The 22,019-nt window shown below is 41.0% G+C and overlaps 1 protein-coding gene across 5 annotated transcripts in view; it reads left to right on the top strand.

Moving 5' to 3' along the window:
- Nucleotides 1–3,464: 3,464 nt before the first annotated feature.
- Nucleotides 3,465–22,019, top strand: part of TSPAN18 (tetraspanin 18) — a 60,610-nt gene continuing 42,055 nt past the window's right edge. For 2 of the 5 annotated variants that reach the window (XM_027892312.1, XM_027892313.1), the window contains exon 1: nt 3,475–3,608. The gene's annotated coding sequence lies outside the window, so the exon portion shown is untranslated. Of the gene's footprint in view, nt 3,609–16,996; nt 17,019–18,244; nt 18,268–22,019 lie in introns of those variants that run through there. The other 3 variants (XM_027892309.1, XM_027892311.1, XM_027892310.1) reach the window with 3 other exon arrangements.

Below are 22,019 nucleotides of genomic sequence, written 5' to 3'. Positions count from 1 at the left end.
CCTTTTGTCGCCACTCAGCAATAAAATGGAACCTTGTGACATGACCAAAGGATAATAAACTGCATGCCCAGTGCCTGCTGAGAGTTTAAAATGCCAACCTACACCACCCTCCCCAACCTTTCAGCATGTCAGCAAGCTGTCTATGTAAATAAATACACATATCAAACAATAAACAGATGCCTTTTTAAAATGCACTGTTTCAGGCTGAGATACTCAGTTCTGATGTAGCTCATCTCAACATCTATCAGGCTGATGCCAACTCCACAGCTCCCTTTCAGCTGTATTCAATGCACAGAGGTTTGTGTTGTGTTAAGTAATGAGGAATTGGCTTGTTTTACATCTGTTTTGTTGTTTGTGGTGTATAAAATGTTAGATAGGAATTCTTTGGGTTCCTCCTGATCTCTGTGTCAGTATATAGTGAAAACTCTTGTTCATTATGCTTGATTAAGTGGGTTTATACAAGCCTGTGTGCGATTGTACAAATATACAAGGAAGAAAAAAAGTCATTTGCAAAATATACCACCATGGGGGCCCCAAAGAATGCAAACACTGAAGTGGGGAGGAAGCTGAAATCGGGTTGGATTTAAAATAAAATTTGTTTTAAAAGCTAAATTCCAGCATAGTCACTTGTACCCCTTAAATCAAACTGAGGAGCCACAGAGTCTAAATCCCCAAGGGTGTATCTCAGTGCAGTGTAGTGGGAGGGGCACTCATGAGCTTCTAGGCTGTGTCAGATCATGTCTAATCCAGGGTCTTGTCTCTGATAGCAGCCAGTAGAGATTAGAGAGAATGTTAGACCAGTACAACAACCAGGAGAAATTCCACATTAAGCTCTTGTTTATTTTTGTTTTCATATTAAAAATAAATTGAGCCCAGGTGATCTATAGTCTGCTGGGCCTACTCTTTTGAAAATTCACCAGAAGGCTAAAGCAGTGTTGGATCCCTGGGTGCAGCTGTCAATGTCTGTCCCTCTACATCAGTCTCAGAGAAGGTGTCTGGTTTTTATAGTCCTTATTCTCATTTCTCACATGCTAATGCTTTTGCTCTAACCAGATACAACAGAATCACATTTAAAATAAAAAACCAAACCTGATAGATTCTTTATGCACACAACAAGTCTTTAAGACAGCTCTCCATCAGACTTTTCTGAAGTCTGCTGTAAGAAAGGAGAATATTTCTGCTATTTGAGACTCTCAATTGGACTACATATAAACAAAGCAGGGGGAAGAAGAGAGGCATGACCTTCTACTGGAGAGGAGGATTTAGATGACCTAATACATCTTTTTTCTAATGTTTCTTGAATAGAGATGATTGACAGCTCTCATTTGAACAAGCATGCACAGAAGGCAAAATACATTATTAGTGACCCTAAATATATTAGAGCCCTGTGCTTCTGATCACAGTGATGCATCAGCTAGAATAGTAATAGGGGATGAATGGGGTTTGCCTATGTGGATAGCACTGTTCTTCCACAGTGGAAAGGAAAAATTGCTAGTTAAGATGCCATTGAATCAAATTTTTGATGACTCTCTGTACACCTCCCTGACACCTTCATCATGTGGTTTCAGGTAGCTTTACAAACCTGAATATTTTCTTCCTTCACTATCTTCAAAGGCTGGGAGTTACTACCCAATACTGCATGTCTGAAAGGAATAGGACTGTATTCAATAGGATATGTTTCTACCAGGCAGCAGACATGTTCTCCTGTGCAGAAATGTATAGACGTGCATTTTCTCCATACAAGCACTTCAAATACTTACCCTTCCTCTTTAAAGAAACTAAAATGTGGTTGGTAGGTGTGTATTTGAAATGCAGGTGCAGAGCAGGGAAGAGATTTGTAAACAAATACCCACAGGAGGATGAACTGCAGCTGAAAGTGTGATGAAAGACTCCACTAGAGACATGGGCACGGAGAACATCTGCTCAGTACTGGTTTGGTGGTCTGCTCTGCTCACTAGACCACGCTGCCACCCTAGTGCACATAAGGTGAATGTCTAGGGCTCCTCATCAGGGTGTCAGAGGGTGGGCACAGCATGCAGTATTCCTGTGTCACACTACACCCTCTTCCTTGTCCTGGGTAAGTGTGAAATAACACCTGTGGTGGGAAGCAGGGAGCTGTGGACAGAGGGCTGATATGCTGCATATGGGAGGAATTTCCTTTCATGTGGTCTAGTGTGACATTAGCACTTCCCAGCTCACTTGTAGGTGGCTTTGTAATCTACTGGATGCTAGTGCAGCTCAGTGTGGCTGTCATCTCGAGACAGCATGACAAAGAAGGGGAGTTTGATGTGTTAGGCTGCAGCCCTGTCTCAGTGTCTTATGGGGGCTGCTGAGTGGAGTTGCTGGGAAAGGACCTTCTCTCCCAACTTTTCATCTTGACCGTGGAGAAGTAACTAAGCATTGTGATGCAGGGTGGTCAGTGGTGCTCCCTGATGTTGCACGTGGACACTTGGCGTTGGCTTTGGGATGCTGGAGGGGCTGGACAGAATAGAAGGTTTGGGCTTCAAAAGAGAGCAAAGCAGCAAGGTAGACTAGACAGGAGAGAATTAATATTATGAAATGGATTTACATGGCGCCATCTTCATATCTTAGCTGGAGCTGTCAGGGAGAACGAGATCCAGACTCTGCTGTTCTCCAGAGTGAAGCCATTATGGAGCAATCGCTCTGTTAAAGTGATGGCTCCACCTCTGTGCCCTGTGTCTGGCTGATTTCTGCGAGTAGAAAACAGACAGGATCTGGCATGATCCCCCCTCCTTTCCCACTGGCCTTTCATGCCGTTCTGCAGACTTCTTTTGCTTGCTTTGTTGCTTTCAGCCCTTGTGTACCTGTTGATATCTTCCTCCCATCCCTACCTGCCTCTCAGCTCTACCACCTTGCCCTCTTTTTCATCCTCAGTCATCTCTGGCTCCCTCCATTCAGCACACAGCTGTACTGTAACATCCATCCAGTAAGTGAACATGTGTGTGCGTATTTGTTGCATACAGTACAGAAAGGGGGGTGTGTGGTAAATATGTAACTACCTTTGTTTTATCACACACTGCTCCATCTTCTGTTCTGGGGCTTGCCTTTTGGGGACTCACAGCATCTCTTCCTGGTGCTTCTGTCCTCTCCTGTTTCCGTGGTGACTCTCCTCTGCTGTGCAGGGGAGCAGGAGGGGAAGATGCAGAGCAACTCTATTGCTTCTTTCATATGCTGCTGGAAATAGTCTCGTCCTCCTCCTGCCTTCTGGTCAAAGCCCTTTGCTAGCTGGTTTAAGGAACTGAAACATGAGGAAAGAGATTTTGCCTTTAGTCCAGACCTTGACAGGGTCTTCAGGGTCACTGCCAGATGCTTCCCCTCATGTTCTTCAGGTGTGCAAGAAAGAGCTGATCTTTACCTAAGCAGGACAAGGGGAGTGAAACAAGGTCACAGTCTTCTCCTCACTCCCAGTATGGAGGTATGTGTCTTATGTATTTTCTTTGCTGTTTCTGACAGGTTGACCAGCCCAGATCATAGTGCTAGCGATCTGAAGCAAGGATCCTGACCGATGCATGTTCAGCGCAACCTGACTTCTTTGTGAGGAGAACAAATATTTCTCTGAAAGTCTGTCCCCTCAAAGCAGCACACAGGTAAGGCAAACAATGCTCCTGATGCTCAGGTTCAGCTTCTGCTGGGTATGGGCATGCTGCATTGGATTCAGCAGAGGACTTTTTCCATTCCTTTGTCACCTCTGTCTGCCATATCTGCAGGGGTGAAACCTTACATTGTATTTACAGCATGGGGAATGGTTTTCAGAAAAAAAAGGACTTCCAGAGGATCAAGACTGCTCATATAGTTGAGATAAATACAGGTTAAAGGTGTGGGAGGAGTATGCTGAAAAAAGAAAAACGTTGCATACAAGGTATTGTTAGAACAGTACTTAGACCTCTTGTTCCAAAATAATTTTATATTAAAAATTGCCTTAATTTAAACAGAAAACTTTTTAAGAAAAAGGAATAAGGAAGGATATGTTGTGGGGAAGGGGTTAAGTAAGAAATTAATTTAATACTTGAGTTTTCAACTGGGCAAGATGTTTCAGGTCATCGCTACGTGAAAAAAAGGAAAACAACCAACCAACCAACCAACCAACAAAAAAAAAAAACAAAAACAAAAACAAAAACAAACAGAAAAGCCTTGCAGTTCTAATCATTATGACTCATGGAAACCAGACCTAGAAAAAATGAGGCCCTTTAGTCCAAACTCTTAATCCCCTACTAGTATGTAACATCGTTCCCAGCAGTGTCTACCAGTCCTGATTTAAATGATGGGATTTTCCCTTGTCCCCTTGGGATACTATTGCACAGTCTAATAGAATTAATCTGCTTACTTCTCTTTCAACTCCTGACCACTGCAGATGCAATTAGTAGTAGGCGATGGGAGGATTTTGTTTCCTATGCTGTATTAGGAAGGCTTAGGGCTGTATTGTGTTAAACCAGACATCACTTGCAAGTGTGTTTGCATGAGTGTGGCTTATCTGTCAGTACTCATTACAGCCCCATAAACCTCTCTGAACTACATTTCTCAGACAGGAGCTTTTCTACAATGGTAATTCAGGATCTGATAAGACACAGACTAATGTATTTGAATGCCTGTGAGAACGATAGTATGATTGGAAACTGAAGTGAAATGCAAAGTCATATGCTGCCAGTGCTAGAGACTCTCAGAGGCAATTTACTTCTCTGCTTCTAGAGCATTCTCTGGCCTCATTTTTGACTTCTCTCTTGGACAGTTTGATAGAAGTTATATGAAATAGCTTTTTGCTGTGTGTGGTACTGCTGGAGGTACCACTCCACCTTTCCATCTGTGACTTTCAGGCTTGTCTTAGATGAATATTGTGGGTTTCTCTAATGCTTACTGAAAGACTCCAGTCAAATAGCCAGATGCATATAAAGTCAAATAAATTGGAGCTGGAAAATCACAGCTGGTCTTATCTAGCTAATCTCCACTTAATACAAAGTAGAGGTTCCTTCTATGACATTTCACCTATTTTGCTTCTCAAATTTGGACAAGTTTTATTAATGAAAACTATTAGATTCTAAAGCACATGGATGGAGTTTCAACTGGTTTACACCTGGAGACTATAGTAACAGCCGAGCTGTACAAACTGTGTATGTGGACACTTGGATTCATCCACTTCCACACTAAAAACCACGTCCTAATACAGAAAGCAACTGCAATATAATTGCTATTGATGTTTGAATGAGGCTGCAATGTGAAGCGGAGCCTGGGGTCCTGAAAAACTGGGCATGTGCCAGCCTTCCACATGGGCTGCATCCCATGGCACTAAAGGAGGTTATAGTCCTGTTCCTCCTCCCTCCCAATAAATCCTGTTTCTGGCATGTCATAGCTTTTCTGGAGTATTTCCTCAATCAGAAAGCCTAAATATGAATTTAGCCACTGGACCAGTCTTTCATTATCAAGATAAAATTTGTTAAAATTTGACTAATTCGCCTGTGTTTGTCAGATCCGAAGTTCTTAAACACTGAAGATTGAGTTGTAAATATTCAGTGCTAATTTTCCCATTGTTTTCAATCCCTTTGAAATTCTTTTCCAGCTTGGTGCTTGGCTACTTCATGTAGTGATTTTGAATGTACTTCAAAGAATGGGGAGGTGGTGACTGAAGCAAGGTGTAATGATCCATAGAGCTTTAGATCCATCTGCAGCTTATGTTCCCTGTCCTTGCTTTGCCAATCAAGCTTTATTCCAGTGAAAGTGTCAGTAAAGCCAAGGCAGATAAGTAGTGTTTCTCTTCTACTCTTCACCTTTCCTTTTCCCCCCGGAAGTTTTCTTGCTGCTCACTTTTTAAAAGCTCTGCATTAGCTGAGGAGGAGGAGGGGGGGGAGTTGAGAAGTAAAAGGCATGCTTTAAATACAGATGCTGGTGATAGTCCTTTCAAAAGCTGCATTTCTCAAGCTGGGAGCTATTGACCCCTTTCAATGCAGTCACAAAGAAATCCAAGAGGAAATGGAGGGTGAGGGCCAGCAGGGAATATATATATAAAATTTTTTCCCCCCAAGTCATCTTCTTACTTCACCTCCTGCCAGGCTGGCTATTGTTTGAGCCTCCACATGGGATACCAGTTACCATATAAGGAAAATGGCATTATGCTACATTCTTTCTAAAAATTGATTTTTAACAGTTGCTTTCTTCCCCCCACTCCCACCCCCCTTGTTGAAAATTGTTCTGTTTTGGTGGCAGCTCTAGCCAAAAGGAAAGTGGTAGGATATGGTATGCATGTATACAGTCTTGGGCTGTGCAAAAGATTTACTTTGTTAGTCCAGGTGGTTAGGCAAAGCAGCAGTAGAAAATTACGACATTCAGCTACTGTGACAGGAGCTGAGGATATTAGATTTTGCTGCATCTTGAACTCCGTAACAATGAGTAATAAATGTAAATAATGGTTTTTTCTTGCTTAAGAGGATGCTCAGGCAATGGAACAGAGGCACAGAGTACCCCTCTGTGTCCCTTTTTTTTTTCCACAATCTACCTTTTATTCATGTATGTTTGCAGCGCTGATGTAAGCACACCTCAGTTCTTACAAGGGGATCTCACCTTTTGCTCCTAGGGTTTTCTCTATAGAATTGTCCCTATTTTGGTGTTTGAAAGTTTAAGAGGTGAAAAATCTCTTTCCACTAAAATTTTGTGATTTGGTATCAAGTCCAGCTATCTCCATAGGCATCTGAAATATTCGAGCCCGCAGGAAGCAAGGCTGCAAGCAACAGTATTTTAGAGGCTGAGGTTCTTTCACGGGTAGCAGGGGTCGGTCAAAACATGCACCAGCTCAGGAAAAGGAGTCCTGAGGTTTGGGATTTTTTCCTGGTGCAACTGTCACTTACTGATGAACAGAAACTGCCTGCTTTTTTGAAATAAGTCTGACCTTCAAACAAACCCACCTAGCAACTTGTACACAGGAACAGCTGGAGCAACATGAGCACAAAGTAGGTTGAATCCCCTGATTCCAGAAAGCAGAGGCAGAGCCTGGAGTGGGAAAAGCATAGGTCTGGGAGCTGGGAGAAAGCCAGCTCTAGGAGAAGAAGGAGTGTGTGCTTGTGCATGTGAGCATAAGAGTTGGGCACTCTTCCTCTTGTGTCCTTTTGTATCCATAATTGGGATACATCTTCAGTCGTTCTTCCTATAGTTGCCATCACTTCTGACTTCCTGTGATGCCCTGTTGATTCTCCCTATAAAAATCTGTTCAGCAGCTTATACTGTTGCAAACTTGTTAAAAGTAAAAGCAGACAAAACTCTGTTCTCTCTTAGGAAGAGCAACAACAAATTTTGAAGATAATTTACCACAATCGTGTCACAATATTCAACCTGTGTTATGCTGAGGTGTGATTACAGAAGTGAAAAAAAGGAAAAGTACTTTCTATAAACACTTTTTTGGCAGAGAAATAATCGTTCAATATTACAGTTATTATTATCTGTGTATGCATTGAGAATATACACTTTTTTTTCTTTCTAAAATGTTGAACAATTTGACAAGTTTTAAAGAAACTGAAATTTTTGAGAATGGAATAAGGACTTCTTAAAGGTTCAGTGTTGTACATAAAAGCCTGTAAATGGTGCCTGCATTGACCTGCATTCTCATACTGAGAAAGTTTTAATTTTCTTTAATATATTCTTTTGATTGTGAATTTAACTGTTTGGAGAAGCTGTGCAACTCTTGAATATCTGCAAAATTAGTCTGCAAGAGAATCTTCTCATATGATAAATAGTGCTTACACTAAAGATACTATTGTGCAAACCTTCTGGGTTTTGCTTTACTCTGAGCTTGTGTTTGCATCAGTATAGCAGGGGAATGTGCTCATGTAGCTTTTTCTTTGCAAAAGGTGATTTGGTGCCTCCTAGATGCTGCCTACTGTGGTATCAAGAGGAGCTATCACTCATAGTGAGTGGTGTGGAACGATGCGAAGCGCCACGTGCTTGGTTCTCAAATTACCAGTGAAGCGGCTAACAGCTTCTGACACATACATGGCATTGGACGTCTGAGTTAACATTGCACAGATAAATGGGAAGCTCCTTGCCCAACAGCCATTGTTTCAAGCTCCCTGCAAACTCCCAGACCACGTATTTTGGTTACAGCCTGCTCGCATTGTAAATGTCGCAGTAACTGCTGTGGCCAGTGATGATATGTTTGTTGTGTGTGCACTAACAAGTGAAAGAGGGGCATGAGGGGTGAGTATCAGGTCAGCCATGAGGGCGTGTGTGCAGCCAGCACTGTTTCAGTCTGCCGCCAGTGAGCTCCTGTCTCTGAGGAGCAGCGCTTGGGATCTTGGCTAGGGTAGCAGGTTTCAGCTCTTCTAGCCATGGAAGGTGCTGTAAGGTGTTCATCAGGCTGCAAGTGGCTGCTGACAATGTGGGATGTGTTTGTCCCTTCTGTCTCTTATGGGTCTAGAGGTGGCAAGAAGAGCCACAGGACTCAAACGTCTCTAGAGCTGATTCTGCCAGCAGTGGATTGACCTTTTCAGAGGTATTGCTCCAGGGACTTGGAACTGATCCTTCTGATGTTAACTGTGGTTCATGTGGGGACTGGTTTTGGCTGTGCCTGTTTCCCTATGAAGCTGGAAATTATAATGGAGGAGGAGGAAAGAAGTTGTCATTAGAAATATATCTCTAACAGTTCCTGTCACTTAGTTCTAACGCTACAGAGTAATTTAAAACTTTTTTTGACTGACTATACAAAGAGTAAAGTGCTTTGTTAAGGGAAAATGGGGTTTACCCAATCTGACAGGATGGGGAAGCAAAGCTGCCTTTCATTGCTGTGCTGCATCCTAGGTGGAGCGTCTGAAATACAATGTCACTGAGAATGGCAGTGAAGGCTTTGCATCGTTTATTTTGAGAAGTACATTTTTTTTGAGAAGTACTTTTGCTTTTGATTTGTGCATTTTGAAGACTACTGAGTGAAGCTGAGGGCTTAGTTTAAGAGCTGCTAGAACTATTCTCTCACTGTAGAGATTTCTCAGAAAACAGATATGTAAGAGGGGCATATGTGCGTGTATTTGAAGCTTTTATTCTTGGGCTTATGAGCAAGACCTGGGATCAGTGAAAGGCGATAACTATTAAAATCAGTAATAAGGATAGTATTACCCTATAAGTAGTGAAGTGGGTTTGGGGAGTTTTGCATTCAATTACTAGCTCTGTGCCTAGCCTGCATGCTGACAGAGGGAAGTAGCTTGATTCCTGTCTGCCTTCCTTCCCTATCTATATAAAGATGGTAATACAGCTGGTAAGCCTTTTCTTGTAGAAAAAGTGTTTTATTTTGTGTAAAAACTAGCTTTGTGAAACTTTGCATTCCTTTTCAGAGAAACCTGAAAATGAAAAAGTTTTGATTCTGAAGGGTTTATCTTCATATTTTTCTCTGTTGTTCCTCCTTTCTGTGACAAAGCAAGAACAGGGAAGAGAAGGAAAAAAAGAAAGAGGTAATCCAGAAATCCACTTTCCTCAATTGAAAAACTGCACATCAAAAAATATCTATAAATCTTATATTAAAAAAAAATAAAAATTGAGAACTAGTTGATTTTGAAACTTGCAGAGTAAGAAAGAGGTTATTACTACTCTTGAATGCCCTGACCCGTTTTAAAGGTGAGGTTTCTTGCTTGTGTTGCTGCACCTATTTAGTGCAAAATCTTGAGACTCTTTTGAGAGAGGAGCCTACCCATAGGTCAAGCTGCTGGACAGGCTGTGCACAGTAAACATAATGATAATCTAATGGCTGGTTTGTCCTTTGTAAAATGACTCATTCTCCTGTTACTTTCTGATGGATGGGAATGATATCCTTGGCAGATACATTTGTTGACAGCTATTGGCAGATAAGAAACTAGGAACAGCCTTGGACATGCTTGTGCTGGACGTTCAAGGCTGTTCTTCTTGGTAGCATGTGGAGGTCTTGAGCTGAACAGGGGACTGACTGCAGCTGTTCCTTTTCTGAAAAAGTGGAGCACAGCACATGCATGAGTGGACCAACCCTACCAACAGCATGTGGAAAAATAAATAGATTTCAAAGAAGTATGTTTAAGCGACATAAACTTCCTTTTAAAATAATTTTTGAAAGGTTTATTTTCAAATGCCCCAACACTAACCAGGTGCTAATTTTCAGATGAGATGTAGCACTGTCTTGATATTTTAAAGTATCTAAGAACTTAGTCCCTCCCTCCTGCATGGGAGAGACAGCGCAGAAGGGTAGGAGAAAGCTTTTCCTATGAACTGGCTTTCCGTAGTTGCCACCTTGAACTGTTTCTGGCACCTTTCCCTGGCAGTCATTAATGACAGGATATTAGAGTTTATGGCTATCTGACACACTGTTTTCCCCATGTTCTGCAACAGGGTTGTCAGGCTTGGGTTTCCTGCCTGCTCTCTGGGTGGGTAGCCCTCGCTGATGCTAGAGGGAGACAGATGGACACCCAGTGCAGTACAGAGAACACTTGTATGGGGTGGCAGAATTTATCACTGACTCCTCCAACTGACCTGGACCATTTATAACCTTTCTGGCTGTAAAGTACATCCAAAAGTACATTCCAAGGAAGCTAAAAATAATATCCTTAACTTTAATTTATTTTTCCCTCAAGTATACAGTCATCAAGAAGGAAAGAAATGAGCTTGTTCCTTTCCTCCCCCCTATGCTTAAGTGTTCAGCTCTGAGAATAGAGCTATAAGTTTATCACAAGTTATTGGCCTGTAAGTTGAATTGGCTGAATGTATGGATCACGTTACTGGAAAGTGTAATCACTTGCCAGAACTGCCTTTGCTTTTCCATTTCCCTTTCCATCTCCAAATTTTGTATGTTATCTGGTAGCAACACTGAAGGCCAAAGTCAAGCTGAACTGATTGGAACCAGGAGTTGGCATTCCACTATTCTGTCTCCTTCTGCCAAAAGCCAGTGTTCAAAATAAAGACTGTAAGTACAGACTACTTACATGAGCACAATTTATGGTCATTTAAAATACCTGAAGATCAGTACAGCAAAGCTCCAGCTCTCCTAGTAACTTAGTATGACCACATGGTGGATAAAGTTGTGTATGTTCAACAAGTCATCTCAGGAAATGAAGATAAATGATGGTGACTTTTAAAAAGCAGTGATGAAATGTTTGGTTGGTTGTTGTTTTTTTTTCAAGATGTAATTGGAAATAACTCATTTGTAAAACTTAAAAATATCTAGATGTTAAGTGTAAACTCAGTTGTTTAGGGCTATCAATAAGAATCCCAATGGGTACTCAACAATCCTGAGCACAAGGTGTACAAAGCTGATCTCAAGTTGCTGCCTTAGCTGCTTGGGATACTGGTCTTTTGCTATGTGATTTTTCTATTGATCAAGAGTAATGATAACTGATGAAAAGTTTAGTGTTCTGATAATTCTTCTCCTATGAGTATACTGTGAATCACATCTCTGTATTAGATAATTTTTACAAAAGACAGAAATTACATAAAGTTTTATATCCAAAATCTTCACAGAGACCATAAATCTTCATAAAATCAAGTTGAAATAAAACAAATAGTTTCAGTCAGAAGTAGGGCTACATATATATATTTGTAAACATCAAAATATTTACTTTCAGATTTTTTAATGCAACATATTGTTTTAGAAATGTCAAAGCTTATCCTTTCAACACTTAAAATGAAACCAACATTTTCCAATTAAAATTAGATCCAAACTTATTATAAAAAGAGGGTTTGATTTCTTTGGTGTCATGTTTTTTTGAAGTTTGTTTTTTTTTTTTTTTAAGTTAGGAAATGTTACAAAATAAAGTTTAATCTTAGATTAAATAAAACTTGGGGGAATTGACGTGAAGAAATACCTTTGTATTGTCTTGTTTTATAAGAAAAGTCTTCCAGTTCAAACTAAGGCAACTCTTCTCATCTGTTGTTTTATTTTTCTTTTTGTGATCCAAACAAAAAAAATCTTTTTATCCTCTTGCTAAGTTCTTTCTGGGCATACTGAGGCAGAGCAATTTTTCTTTGTTTTTGTTAATGTAATTTTTTTATGTGTGTGTGATCCATTTCTGAAAGAATTTGGGGGTTGTCTGACAGGAGAATGACCATTAGGACATTACTCCTCCTTCTGCTGATGAGTTGCTTTTGCCACTCTTAATGGCAGGTAGCCTGTCTGATGTAGCTTTTCTTGTTCCTCTTTTCCCATCCCCCTCTGAGTTACTGAATACTCTCAGCTGCAAGTCAAGGAATAAGGCATGAATGCTCATTGTTATCATTCAATGTTTGCTCAGCTAATTCTCTTTTATTGTGTCCCAGTGACTTGCAGCTGAGGATTAAAATAACTGCCTTCAGCACCAGCAGTAGTCTCTATTTGAAACCTTCAAAGGGTATTGTTTATCTTCTCTATATCCCTTGTACTATGCCTTCCCCCAGAGTGCAGCACTCTCCTCCCCATCCCAAGTGATGCTATTGCTGAGGAATGTTGGACAGATACCATTATACACATAGTAGAGGTGCTCCTAGATTTGGGGTTTGAGCTTAATTCAAAGGGGAGGAGAACGGAAGAGAAGGGAATGTTTTCTTTCGTAGGGACCCAAGTTGTAGTGCTTTGCTGAACTGTTTTAAATATGCTCATCAGACAGGGAGGTCTGTGGGTGCAGGGGAGGGATCAGCGAGCTTTTCAAATGTTTCCATCCACTGCTCAGGGCTTCTGTCCCAGGCACGTACTTCATTATTGCTTCTGGGAAAGGCATTCTGGGAGTAATCAATCAACACTGCTCTGGGTTTCTTCTCAATCAGAGCTCCTCTGATGTGTCTTTCAGTGCTGCTTATTTTGTTTTTAATTTCTGAATGAGGGATCGATTTGCACAAACTAGCACCAGGCAGAAGAGTTGGGTTTGCAGTGGGTGAAACCATCTGGCCTGTTTTCTCCAAAACACTTAAATGGGTATTTGAAGTTGTAGATCCTGAAGAAGACAGTGGTGGTAGGGCTTTGCTGAAGTGTGCTCTAAAGGTATCAATGTCTCAAGATTAGGTTGTCCCCTTGATCTTTGTTGTCACCTCTAGTCTGGAGCACACCCACTCTCAGAAAACACCCCTGTGCTTCAGCTTTAGAGGGGTGCCATGTCACTGACCTGCCCATTTCTCCATTTTTCTTCTGTCTTTTCACTTACTTGTACCTCCAGATTCTTTGATGGAACTCTTCTTGCTTTTGCTGAGCAGTGTTGCAAAATGGGCATGTTGGGGAGGGAAAAGCTGTAAACAAGATTTATGTGATTCAAGACAGTGTTTATGTATGTAAGAATTTGGGGGAGAAAAGTGGTTTGGTGTAAAAGATAGAAAGCTTTGCCCTCCCTCTGTTTATATCAGCAGGTGATCTGAGATTGAAATCCAGAAGACCTGGTATCCAGGTCTTGCCTCACACTTCTGACTTAAGCAAATTGTTGTAAAATTGGTGTATCTGGATGGGGAGGACACACCCTTTATTGCAAAGAATCTGGCCCTTTGGCACTAGAGCTGCCCTTTGCAGAGCAGTAGGAATTATATGCTTTGAATTAATCTCCTTGAGGACATCTGTCTAGTGTGTGCTTGGGCCAATACCTTTTGATGTTCCATGCCATTTCTCACAAAGGAGAAAAGAAATGCTGTACTTATTTTTCCCCAGAGTTCAACTGGAGGTGCTATTATATTCCAGGGAGGTAGTTCTTTACCTCCCTTAATGAGTAACTTTATACCGTGCTGTCTCCTACAATAACAGATGTCACTGCTAGAAGGAAAAGAAGCTATTTGCCAAGGCAGTGAGGTTGTATAAATTGTTAAGAGAGAAGTAAAGGTTCGGGCAGGGAGCTGAGATTACAGCAGGAGCCATGAGAATTCCCAAGCTCCGAAGAGTGCTCCTGATTTTATAATTTTATGCACTTCTAGGTAGTGTTTGTTTTATATTTCTGGTCATGCTGAATGAAGTAAAAATCCTGACTGGATAGTATGTTAGTACTGTAATGACGAGGCAAGTTAGGCTATCTGTTGTGTTTACTGTGCACTGCTGTATCATGAATTACGTTTATGGCTGAGATCCTCAAATACTGACACAGCATCAAGTAAGGTAGGAAAGGGCCACTGTGACGTCTCTTTCATACTAGACATGGAGTTTCTCTGAATTAAGTCTGGTTTGGATCAGAGTATCTTAATGCAGCAATTTGTCATACTTTTTTTCATTCATTACCGTTCTTCCCTGTATATCTTGCAATTATATGAATGTCCATATGGCAGCTCCAATAATTGTTTGGAAGGCAGCTGAATACCACAGCATATAATTCCAGTTCACTGTCAAATAACTTCATCCTCTGAAATATGTGTTTTGAATGTCAGTGGCCTGTAGATCATCTGAGAATTGAAGATGCGCAGGGACCAGATTTGTGTGGGTTTTAGGTCTTGTCTGTAACTTTCTTAACTCATGGTCTTCTTTGGTCTTTCCTCAAATACTGAATCTCCATCAAAGCAAGACCATCTCAGTCTCTGTCAACATCAGATATACACGGATACTGAGTGGACCAGGGTGTCATGAGTAAACCTGCCCAAGGCACTGTGTATGAAATGTGGATGTCACTGAAGTTAGTGTAAATACTCCCACTCACCTCTCAGGCTATGGAATTTTATCCCTTACCGATGAAGAACTTTTTTCCTTTGAGAATATAAGGATTGATGGATCATCTGTTCTCAGCCAACTTTTTCTCCCCCAGACTGTCCTTGAACGCTGGTGATGTGGGGGCATGTCCATTAGTCATGACATTGGTAGGTTTTGTCTGGCCAAAATACAGCCCCAGGAATTAGGACTGCTGCTAGGAATTAGGACTGCTGCTCTCTTAGGCATCCCCCTAATTCTCATCTCACTCCTATTCCCTACACTCCTATATCCCTCTCCCAACAACCGATGAATCACAAACCGTATCTCTACTCTCCAACTCTGATTCATCCAGTTAACCACAAAGCAACTCATAACCCCACTGAACAAGAAAGGGCACAAATGAGCCTTAATTTTACTCTCACTTATAATCTTATTACTAACAATTAACCTCCTAGGCCTTCTACCCTATACATTCACTCCCACCACCCAGCTATCTATAAACCTAGCCTTAGCCTTCCCACTATGACTTGCAACACTGCTTACAGGCCTACGAAACCAACCCTCAGCAACACTAGGCCATCTCCTGCCAGAAGGTACCCCGACACCCTTAATCCCAGCCCTCATTCTAATCGAAACTACCAGCTTACTTATCCGTCCTCTAGCCTTAGGTGTGCGTCTCACAGCGAATCTCACAGCTGGACATTTACTCATTTAACTCATCTCTACCGCCACTACCGTTCTCCTATCCATTATACCTGCAGTATCCCTACTAACTGCAGCTATTCTCCTCCTACTCACAATCCTAGAGGTAGCAGTTGCTATAATTCAAGCCTACGTCTTCATCCTCCTATTAAGCCTGTATTTACAAGAAAATATTTAAAACCTAATGACACACCAAGCACACTCGTTCCACATAGTAGATCCAAGCCCCTGACCCATTTTCGGAGCAGCTGCTGCCCTCCTCACTACTTCAGGACTGACTATATGATTTCACCATAAATCTCTCCAACTTCTAGCCTTAGGCTTATTATCAATAATCCTCGTAATAATTCAATGATGGCGTGACATTGTACGAGAAAGTACATTCCAAGGCCACCACACACCCACTGTCCAAAAAGGCCTACGCTACGGTATAATCCTATTCATCACATCCGAAGCCTTCTTTTTCCTAGGCTTCTTCTGAGCATTCTTCCATTCAAGCCTCGTCCCCACCCCAGAGCTTGGAGGTCAATGACCCCCTATAGAATCAAGCCCCTTAACCCTATAGAAGTCCCCCTATTAAACACAGCAATTTTACTCGCCTCAGGTGTCACTGTTACATGAGCACATCATAGCATCACAGAGGGTAATCGAACCCAAGCTACCCAAGCCTTATTCATGACTATTTTTCTAGGGTTCTACTTTACAGCACTCCAGGCCATAGAATACTATGAAGCCCCATTTTCAATTGCTGATGGGGTCTACGGATCAACCTTCTTCATAGCCACAGGCTTTCACGGCCTCCACGTAATTATTGGTTCCTCCTTCCTATTCATCTGCTTTCTCCGGCTCGTCAAATTTCACTTTACACCTAACCATCACTTTGGCTTCGAGGCAGCAGCTTGATACTGACATTTCGTTGACGTCATCTGGCTATTCCTCTACATTACTATCTACTGATGAGGATCCTGCTCTTCTAGTATAATAATTACAATTGACTTCCAATCTCTAGAATCTGGACCAAAACCAGAGAAGAGCAATTAACATAATCCTTTTTATATTTACTTTATCCTCATCACTAAGCATTATCCTAACCATACTAAATCTATGACTAGCCCAAACAAACCCAGACTCAGGAAAACTATCTCCCTACGAATGCAGGTTTGATCCACTAGGCTCTGCCCGACTTCCCTTCTCAATTCGATTCTTCCTAGTCGCAATTCTATTTCTCCTTTTCGACTTAGAAATTGCCCTTCTCTTACCCCTTCTCGTGGCTAGTAAATTTGGAAAGTTCCTGCAGTAGGAGAAGGTGAACCTAGGTCAGAGCATACACAGCACTGAGAAAGAAAAGAAAAGGTCATTTTAAGTTTTGCGGACTGTCCCTGGCACCTTCCAAGTGAGCAGTGCTCGGAAAGCAGGCAGCCCTTGGAAGGCCTTGGAATGTGCTTTCATTGTCAGAAGATAGTTGGACATCTTGCTTTACCCTCTGCCTTTATTCTTTAAAATTGGAAAAGCTCCTTCTGTCCTGCACTCTGTGAAGTCTGGGAGGTACCTGCCCCAGCTGCTCCTCCTGTGCATTGCAGAGGTTTGCAGAGCCTCAGGGATGCCCGTTGCCTGGATACAGGACAGTCGTGTATTTCAGCCCCCCAGCCAGCCCTCCGAAAGCAGGGGGCTGTGGGTGGAAAGATGGGTGAATTAATCCCTGTGCACTTGGAGGCAGGAGCATTAAGTCCACCAGATGCAGCTTGTAAGTTCGGAGTTTCCTTTTACTTTGCTATCGTTATTATTATTTATCATTATTATTGATAGGAGAAAAGTGCAACCCAGCTGCTCAGCACAGAGATCTGAGGGCTCCCGCAGAGTGAAGCGCTTCATGCCATGTAGAAAAGCAGCCATTTTTCTGTCTCTAGAGTGTGCATTTTATTTTACATGCTTGTTCTGAGCCTCCTGCTGTTGCTCACACTACAACAGCTGACAAGTAGCCTTCCTGGCATCACGGAATCAGAGCCTGTGAGCTGACACCCTGGGAGAACAATATGAAGAAGGCACTGACTGTTGAATATTTAAAATAAATGATTTTATATTAAACATGAAAATGCTCTTTGCACTTCATACACATGACTGCTCGGTGACAGTGATTGGCCAAGTAATGCATTATTCCTGTGTTCAGGTGGGACTGTGCTAACTGCACGGCAACAACTTTCTCCTCTCTCCTTTGCTGATCCCATGAAAGCTCATTGTTAGCAGGATGCCCTGTTGTAAGGCACACCCGTAAATGTCTATGAACTGTAGTAACTAGGAGTAATCAAAAATAATTGCTAAGATCAGTTTAAATTTGGTCTAGCTCATGTTGCAGTGCTGTGGGTTCTGCTGTATACATCTGTAGAGCACTGTGCTGTTTCAAACAGCACTTGGGAACTGTGTCAGTGAGCGTTAATAAAATAATGGTAATTAATCTTTAGATTGAGATAGCATGCAAATCTCAAATAATGAATCAGGGTCCTCTTGCCCAAAGCACAGTCAATTTGTGTGACAAATACTACCTGATCTAAGAATATGTACATTTAATTTCAATATGAGAAAACAAATTAGTTTTTGCTAATTTTACTATAATGAAGTGTGTGTTGAGGGAAATGTAAACCTGAGCAAAGTCATATTAAAGATTGACTCATCTTCATTGTTGAAGGAGGATGGCACTTGACTTCAAATTAATATTAAAAATAAAACTGTTAGAACTCTGAAAACCCGGAGAGTTTCAAGACAAACAGTAGAAAAAGGTAGAGCAATTTTTCCTAGGTCTTTAGAAAGTATTATTTATGAAGGTATTTGCATCTCTGCAAAATGAGTGCAACTGATCAATGACACAACCCTGTTGTTCTGATGTCACAGTTCACACTTTGTATTTCTATTTACACATGTATGGAGAATGTCAGAGGATGAAAGATGGGACTCACTGAGACTCCTTGTGAGGTGACTGTTGAAAGCCTGGGCTGAAGGTTAGAATCTGCTTTGTCTTGCTCTGTGTGTGTGTGTGTGTATAAATATACATATATGCATACATATGTATGTATGAAAATATGCACACAAAGCCACTGATTGTCAGCAAATAACACTATTCATAGAAGCTTAGTATCTGCTGTAAGCAGAAATGACAAGCCCTTCTCCCTCCTACCGAATATGAAGTTAGACATAAAATTGCTGAATACTGGTACATGGGTTTTGTCATATAAATTGATTATTATTCACTTCCTCCTGATTTTATAAATAAATTTGTTACATGTTTTACTAAATTATTTGTTTGGGTAAGCCAAGTATATGACAACTAGGCGTACCAATAAAATGGCATCTCTTCATCAGATTTTAGTATTAATATCCCACCACCCTGTTGGATTAGGCACTTTATACAATATAAATTTTTCCATTTAAAAGTGCAAACTCACCCCTTTCTCTTCCCTGATTTTTTTTTTTTTCCTAATAGAGACAGTGTGCAAAAGTGCTGTGTAATTTCTGGAGTGAAAGATTGGATGGGAGGAGTAAGTGTGCACTCTCCTGCTGAAATGCAGAATGGAATAACATTTTTGGGAACCATATTAGCAGGAGTGAACTTTTTAAAAGACAGTGACTAGACTGGAGATTAAGATTCTTACCTCTGTAGACAGATCTGTGTGAATGACAAGGCTGGGCTGAAAATCAATTTAATTGAGAGTATAAAGAATTATCACTATTCAACTACTTTACTGGGGAAAAAAACCCGACCCATACCTCACAACATACAGGAGGACAAATAGTTATGGAACTGTAACAAATTCTGACTGGAAACCGTTTGAAAGAGTTCTAAGCCACAGTTAGCAATGCCACATCACCTCCTCTTCTAGCCGACTAATGGTAGTAACTGAGAGAAATTAAATTGAACATGCAGTATTGAAACACTGGATTAAAAACTAAAAACAGAACAATACCTGATCTCAAGTTTTGTTTCAAATAAATGTTGGGAGGGTTTTTTTTCCACAGTACATACAACTGTAGATCCAAAATCTATGAAAAGCTTGAAGTCTAGTCTCAGATTTTTGTTTGATGAATCCACAGGTACAGTCTTCACTAAAGAGTTTACCAATGTTTTGGGAAATCCTTTGGGAAATTAGAAATATGAAACCTGCCAAAAGGCAGTGCCAAAAGAGGCATAATTATTTTTGTAAGGTTAAACAATTAACCCCTCTTTCTAAATTCACCACCATCCAAAATTCAAAACTTAAACTAATGAAAGGGAAATGGTACAAGATTAGTGGACCACTGTCTTTCCCTCCAGCTGTGGGACATCAAGGATGTATAAGCCTTCATGTTCTGTGGCTTTATTGAAAACGCTCTCTTATCCTTCTGAGTGATGTGGAAGGGATGAGATGTTACAGCTGTGTTTGGACAGAGCCTCAGTGTATTTTGCTTGTCTTTCATGACGTTACAGAAGCTTCTTTTGCCTCTTATGGATTTTGTCTTTCTTTTGAGACAATTTGCATGAAAAACAGAATGTCTTAGTTGCCTTCAGTGTGATTCGTGTGACGATGGTGAGTTTATGCAGTGGAGATGTCATACTCATACATTTGGAGTTGGATTGAGTTAATTTCTTTTAAACGAGTATGACAGTGTATCAGTCTATCAGAACCAAAGCCACCCTCAAATCACTGATTAGAGGAAAATGATTAAGATTCAACTGCAATTTACAGAAGTGTTTGTTTAAAGAAGAGCCAACAAAAAGAATCTTGGCTCTGATGATCACCAGGAAAAAGCCTCTTTATATATTACTGCCATGTAGCAACCAGCTCCAGAGATGAATTGCTGGAAGTGACATGTCTGATTTATTGCCCACTGCAGCTTTGAGAGTGTTTGCAAACTGAAGTAAGTGTTATGGTTAGGATGATTATAATGGGGTTTTATTTTGTTTTAGAGAGAGGAAAAAAGTAAATATGTTTTTGTGGCTTCTGGATGTAGATTACTTCTATGGTTACTCTTGGTTCTTAAGCCAGCGTGGGCTGCTCAGTATCACTTGCCCTTATCCTGCAAAGGGAGCTGAGGCTGGTCACTGGGAGGAGACCCTGAACACAGTGACCAGCACTCACCCCATTGCAGTGGGATAGCAGAGGGACAGCACTGCAGTGGAGCTTTGCCAGAGACAGAGAAAAAAAATACTTTTGCCCTGGTGGGAAGTTCTGAGTGGATAGCTGGGATCCATGCAGAAATTTTCTGCTGTTTCTAATATATCAGCTGGTCTGAAGCTGGTTTGTTTTTTTTTCTCTTCTTTTGTGGTCCAAAAATATGAACTCTGATATAGTTTTATTCAAAGAAAGAAACAAGCAAAAAGATATAAATGCCTATCTGTACAAGGTGCCTTCTCCAAGAACCCCACTGTTTTGGCCTGGAGAAATTTTTAGGTCAATAGCCCAGCAAGTGGGTTGCTTGTGTTCTCTGGTGAGAACTGGGAAGACCAGGAATGTCAGCCTGAATCTTCTTTGTCCCAGGTTAGCGCTCCATCGAACACACCTCTGGCTAATTAAAACAGTCTCTCTTGTTTTGATTTAGAGTTCCATCCTAGATTCACAGAAATACCACAAAATACCTGGTTTGAGTTTTAAAACAGATTGAAGCAAAAAATATCTCTCCCCAGACTGAAAGAAATTCTTAGCTGACACACTGAGGCTTCATCTGGAAGATGCAACAAGCTCTCAGGAAGTCCATCATATTCCATCACGCAGAACGATAGGAAATCAGTGAGTAGTTCTTCCAAACTCAACACCACTAGAAATGCTGTCCAGACAGTTGTATTTGCAGAAGGTTAGAGTTCCGTTTTTTGTAGTATCAGAAGCTAGCCAGCTGTTCGTAAATCAGTAGTTCATATGTCAACAGCCCTAGATAAGCATAAAATTTCACTGTGCAAAGTCCCATTTGTACACAGTTTGCACTAGAAAGGAGCCTCTTTTTAGCCAAATAGAAAAGTAAAGCTCTGAAGGTGAGTTGGGCAGCAGAATATAAAAAGATGAGGAGATTTCAAAAGTTAAAAAATATATCTCAGAGCTCATGTTTTCAGCTTCTGGCTAAGCTGTCTTGCAGAAAGTTTTCAGTTAAAACGTTTTTTTTCTACTGTTTCTGTTTGTGCTCAGGAAAAAGAAAATAAAAAATCCAGTGAGAACAAATTCCTTCAGAAATTCCTCCAGATATGATCCATTTTTTGTGCTACCTGTATCGCCAACATAGATTTGTGCTTTACACAACCCTGGGTAAAATTAACTGGGTATCCAGCATAACCAGTTGAGTCAGAAGTTTCAATCAGCTCCTTGAACACTTACTGGACATTCACTGCAATTTCAATAAAGATGTCTAGGCAACTCGTTGCTTAGCGGTTTGCCTCATTTTGTAGCTACTGCTTTACAACACCTGATTTTAAACTGTAATTTTACAAGTGTTACTTTTACCGACTACATTTTTTTTTTTCAATGTGTGTTCCTAACTGCTAAGAGGGGGAGCAGGCTGGAGAGGCGACCAGAGTCGTAACAGGTAATACAGAACTCTGGCCATTCTTGGTTCTGCTGCTGTTAAATATGTTTCCACTGCTTTGGGTGACTGTGAAAAACAGTATTTCATGACTATTCAAAATATATTCAAAAAGCAGCTCATAATTTGGTAAGAAACATGCTGTGTTTGATCAGATTGACTATAGCTAAAATGTTTTGTGGTCCTATAGCTCTGGAAAAGAATACTC

Source organism: Empidonax traillii, unplaced genomic scaffold (genome assembly GCF_003031625.1).
Source record: "Empidonax traillii isolate 1590-97213 ecotype Southwest subspecies unplaced genomic scaffold, ASM303162v1 scaffold345:size607713, whole genome shotgun sequence".
NCBI classification, from domain to species: domain Eukaryota; kingdom Metazoa; phylum Chordata; class Aves; order Passeriformes; family Tyrannidae; genus Empidonax; species Empidonax traillii.
Note: the sequence above shows the minus strand (reverse complement) of the source record. Positions and strands in the feature narration are given on the sequence as shown.